This window comes from Orycteropus afer, unplaced genomic scaffold (assembly GCF_000298275.1).
Source record: "Orycteropus afer afer isolate SDZICR_OR568_19922 unplaced genomic scaffold, OryAfe1.0 scaffold00547, whole genome shotgun sequence".
Classification (NCBI taxonomy): Eukaryota; Metazoa; Chordata; class Mammalia; order Tubulidentata; family Orycteropodidae; genus Orycteropus; species Orycteropus afer.
The window spans coordinates 378,792-384,239 of record NW_006922134.1 but is presented as its reverse complement, the minus strand read 5'-3'; positions in this window follow the sequence as shown (position 1 = coordinate 384,239).

The following is a 5,448-nucleotide window of genomic DNA, read 5'->3' as shown; positions in this document are numbered from 1 at the left end:
ATAAGTCAATCACAAAAGGACAAATATTGTATTAGTCCGTCATTGTAAAAGTTAAGGAAAGATTTATCTATAGAAGGACATTATCTTTGTTGGTTACCAGGGGTGGGAGGGGAGGGGAAGGAAGGCTGTTAGTTAGATAGAGATAAGTATTGATTTGGGTGAAGAGAGGCAATGTACCAAATGTGAGTGACCAATATGGCAGCATTGAGGATGAGAAAGACATACAGGTACATGGGAGGTACAGACAACAAATATGAACCTTTTTGCACATACAGTACTATGTTGTCAGTGAAGGCAAGCATGGGTATATGGGTGGAGAGATGGGCGGACAGGCTGAACAATTAGGTATGTCTATGAAATGGGGAGTGTATGTAAGAACATACATAAGGTTGGCAGACAGTTGTCCTATAAGTTTATGTGAATGATCAGAATTCCCAGTTGTATAGTAGAATTGACAAGGGGAAGGTTGTGGTCACTGCTTGGTCACAGCCAGCTACCCAGAGGGACCGAGTAGTTGAACCTGCGGGCTTGGGACCATAGTCGCAGGGGACATCAAGCTTAATTGGCATAACATACTATACAAAACATTGTTCCACCTCCTACTTTGGCGAGTAGTGACTGGGATGTTAAAAGGTAGCAAGCTGCCATCTAGATGCAACGATGGGTCTCTCCTCGTCCAGAGCAAAGAAGAATGAAGAAAACCAAAATTCATGGAAATATTCAGTCCTAGCGACTGGTACACCATCCGATCTGCAGCCTATATGACTGTGAGACCAGAAGAACTAGAGGGTGCCTGGCTACCACTGTCATCCACTTGGAAGGGGATCTGTGTAGCATATCCTTGATAGAGAGGGAAAACAATGTCGAACAAAACTCAAAATCATTTGGAGAAAAAAAAAAGGGGAGGGGGGAACCAGGTTTGCTGGTCCGATAGAGCCTGGCGGATCCACTGAGACTATGGCCCCTAGCTGCCCTTCAGGGCACACCTGTGGTTTCCAGCCAAACAGAAGACAGGCATATGAGTTGAACATGTACCTGACGTAGATACACTGCTTGGAGAGAACAATCATTGAGAAAGGAGGGCTGCCTATGCACAGGGAGACAGCTTGGGGGGCAGGAGTGTATGGAGGGATGGACACTGGGAAGAGGTAACTATGGGGAGGAAGTGGGAGGGGAGCTGTTGCAATGTGGTAAACTGTGGTCAGTGTCATGAGACAAAGTATATGTAAACTGCTATATGGAAAGTGAATTTGCTCTGTAAATCTTCACCCAAATCACAATAATAAAATAATAATAATAATTACAAAAAAACCAATTGTGTTAAGTGAAATAAAGTAGATATAAATGAGTACATATTGTGTTGTTGTTAGTTGTTTATAGGCTCTGTCAATTCGGTTCTAATTCATTGTGACCCTATTTACAGTAGAATGAAACGCTGCCTGGTCTTGTGTCATGCTCATAATTTGAGGCATTCAAGAAGAAAAAGAGATGTTTAGGTCAGAGAGGTAGATGAGAGTGATACAGGCCATAGCATGGAGTCTACGTTTTATTCTTTGGCATGTTGGAAAGCCATTGGAGGTTTTTGAGCAAGGAACTGACAGGATCTGATTCATGTTTTTAAGAGATTACTCTGCTCTGTGGAGAGCAGATGCAGGAATGGGGGCTAGGAAGTAGGAAGGGGCATAGTAAGTAGTTCAACAGTTGAGAGACTATTACATTGGATATTATGAGAGAGACTTGGACTCTTTAATGGTAGTAAAGGTGGTTGTGTATTTGGAATTTATTGGGAGAGCCTGTAGAACTACTAATGAGTTAAAGTGGGGTGTAGAGCAAGCATGGTTGAAAGATGACCTTTACAGCTTGTGGCCTGAGAATTTTGGGTGTATGGTATTAGTACTTTTTATTGAGATGAAAAAGATTGGAGGAAAAATAGCATATTCTATTTTGGGTATGTAAATTTTGCACACCTATTAGGTATTTGATTATGCAAAGGCATTTGATTGTGTAGATCATGACAAATTATGGATAACATTGAGAAGAATGGGAATTCCCAAACCCTTGATTGTACTCATGATGAACCTGTACCTTGACCAGGAGGCTGTTGTTCAAATGGAACAAGGTGACACTACGTGGTTTAAAATCAGGAAGGGAGTGCGTCAGGGTTGTGTCCTTTCCCCATACTTATTCAATCTGTATGCTGAGCAAATAATCGAGAGGCTGGACTATATGAAGAAAAACATGGCATCAGGATGGGAGGAAGAATCATTAACAACCTGAGATACGCAGTTGATACAACTTTGCTTGGTGAAAGTGAGGGTAACTTGAGGGACTTACTGATGAAGGTTGAAGAATACAGTATGCGGTATGGATTTCGTCTCAACATAAAGAAAACAAAAATCCTCACAACTGGACCAATGAGCAGCATCACAGTAAATGGAGAGAAGATTGAGGTTGTCAAAGATTTCATGTTGCTTGGTTCTACAATCGATGCCAATGGAAGCAGCAGTCAGGACATTAGATGACGTGTAGCACTGGGAAGGTCAACCGTGAAGGAACTATTTCAAGTGCTGAGGAGCAAAGATGTCTCCTTGGGGACTAAAGTGCACCTAACACAAGCCATGATATTTCCAGTCACCTTGTATGCATGTGAGAGCTGGACAATGAATAAGGAAGTCGGAAGAAAAGTTGATGCTTTTGACTTGTGGTGCTGGTGAAGAATGCTGAAAATACCATGGACTGCTAAAAGATCTAACAGATCTGTCCTGTCAGAAGTGCACCCGAAATGCTCCTTGGAAGTGAGAATGGCCAGACTTTGTCTCACCTATTTTGGTCATGTTGTCAGAAGGGACCATTCCCTGGAGGAGGATATCATGCTTGGTAGGGTGGAGGGTCGACAAGAGGGGGAAGCCTTCAACAAGATGGATTGACACGGTGGCTGTGATGATGAGCTCAAGTATAGCAGGAATCATGGAACTGGCGCAGGATCGGGCAGTGTTCTGCTGTGCATGTGGTCGCTATGTGTCAGAAAGGAATCAACGGCACCTAACAACAAACAGCAACAACATTAGGTATTTAGGAGCTCTGGGGGCATAGTGCCTAAGGCAACTGACTGCTAACCAGAAGGCCGGCAGTTCAAACCCACCAGCCTCTCCTTGGAAGGAAGGTTGGGCAATCTACTTCCATATTGATACCTCCTTGGAAACCCAAGGAGGGGGGTCTCTATGAATCGGATCAGACTTGATGGCAGTAAGTACTTTTTATTAGGTATTTAAGAGTGGGAGGCATTCATGTAAGTGAGTCTAAAATGTAAGGGTGAGGTTGGAGCTATATAGGTATATTTGGGAGTTATTACTAAACAGCATTTAAAGTTATGGGACTGGATCAGTTCACTCTGGGAGTGGGGCAGGTAGAGAAGACCAGAGGTTTTAGCATTGAGCTTTGAAACAGGGCCTCTAAACAGTTCATTTTTGTTAGACCCTCTGCTGAGAATTTGCATTTCCACCCCAGATATCCTGAGTCAGAATCTATATTTTATCAAGATCGTAGGTATTTCACCTGATGCTGTATAAGAATCACCCAAGGATCTTGTTTAAATGTAGATTCTGATTCAGTATATCTGGGGTGGAAATTAAAATTCATAGCAAGGGGAGGAACTGCAATGAACTGGATCAAAGTCCTGCTTTCAACAGAGGATGAAGATCTAGGTAAGGCAATTAAGAAGGAGGGGCAAGTGAGATAGAAGGAAAACCACTATAGTGATACCCTGAAATCCAAGAGAAGGCATTGCTTCAAGGAGTGTTCAAATGTATCAAAGGCTCTGCCTTACGTAGTTTTTTTTTTAAATATTTGCTCCTATTTTAATTTGATAAGTGACAGGTTTTTCAATTTGAATATTTAATTTAGTATCCTGTTGCCAGATCCATTAAAAACTCTCTCTCTCTGTGTATGCGTGTGTGTGTGTGTAGGGGTGATTTAAGGAACAAAGGGGAAAAGAGATAATCCAGATTCTTATAACAGCCATTTCTTATTCATGCTATTATTAAATTTATAGTGAACTTCCTAATTTGGAATTATTTAAAATGAAGCTCCTTTATGTTAAAGTTCTTTTCATGCCTCTACAGATAAGTCAGAGCTTTGTAAGTATATTTCATATGTCTCAGTGGTAGAGTTATTGCTTGGATTCTGGTTCTAAACTTCTGCAAAGACCAAAAAAAAAAAAAATTAAAAAACCAGAGAACCCGCTGTGCAGTTGGATTTCCTATATACCATTGCTTGCTCCACTGCCTACAGGCTACCTCTTGGACAAGTTCTTTCATTTCTATAAACCTCAATTTTCCTAAAAGACAGGGGTAGAAGAAGGGAGACTGATTAGGCAGCTTTGAAAAGAATCCAGATGATGATAATCTGGGCCAGAGAGATAGCAGGTTGAGATGGAGAAAAGTGGTAAAATTCTGAGTGAATTTTAAAGGTAAGGCTAAAACGATTTGATGACAAGTTGGAATTAGAGTATGAGAAAAAGAGGAATCAGTGATGACTCCAAGGTTTTTGGCCTAAAGAACCGGAAGTATGGAGTTACCATTTATTGAGATGGGTACGACTTTTTACAAAGGTAATGTCACGGCTCAAGTAGCAAAGTTTCCTCTTCTTCTTCTTTTCTTTTTCTTTTTGCATTTCTTATTTTGCAGGGAGGGTAGTGATGATGAGAACAAGTCCGGGGTTGTCAGGGACCTCCCTTATGTTTATGAGATCATGATTACTAGTCTTAAATTCCCCATAGGATGAGGAAGTAAAATATGATATTTTAAGGTTTCTCCTTTCTTTGAATTTCCTTAGGAGGAATGTGCTTTGGACAAGTTGATATATCACTGGCTGAGACCTTTTCTAGGAAAGTGCTGAATCATAAAGGTTTTGTCTCATTATCTCCAGCTTTATTAGCTAGAACCTGATGGCCAGACCCTTTTTTTCCCCCCTAGCTGCCAAATATGTTAGTTCTGTCCCTACCCCTCATTTAGGAGCTCTGGTAGCATAGTGCCTAAGGCACTTGACTGCTAACCAGAAGGCTGGAGGTTCAAACCTACTAGGCACTCCTCGGAAGGAAGGTTGGGCAATCTACTTCCATAGTGATCCTGCCTCAGAAATGCAAGGAGGGGACGCTATGAGTTGGGTCTGACTTGACGGCACATAACAACCCCTCATTTAACTCTTGTCTTTGAGTTCAGATTCCCAAATCCATCTTACAATTTTTAAGCACAACCCAACCTTGTATCAGATAATATTTTATGGCTATTTAAAAAGTTTGGCAGGAAAATTTAATGGAACGTTTCCCTTTATATTTTAGGTTATTACTGACAATAATATTTTTGATAAAATGTATTAGAGACATATTCTTTATTAATAGAGTACATATTCATGTATTTATTTGGTTCTTAAGTAGGGTTACTGTATAAT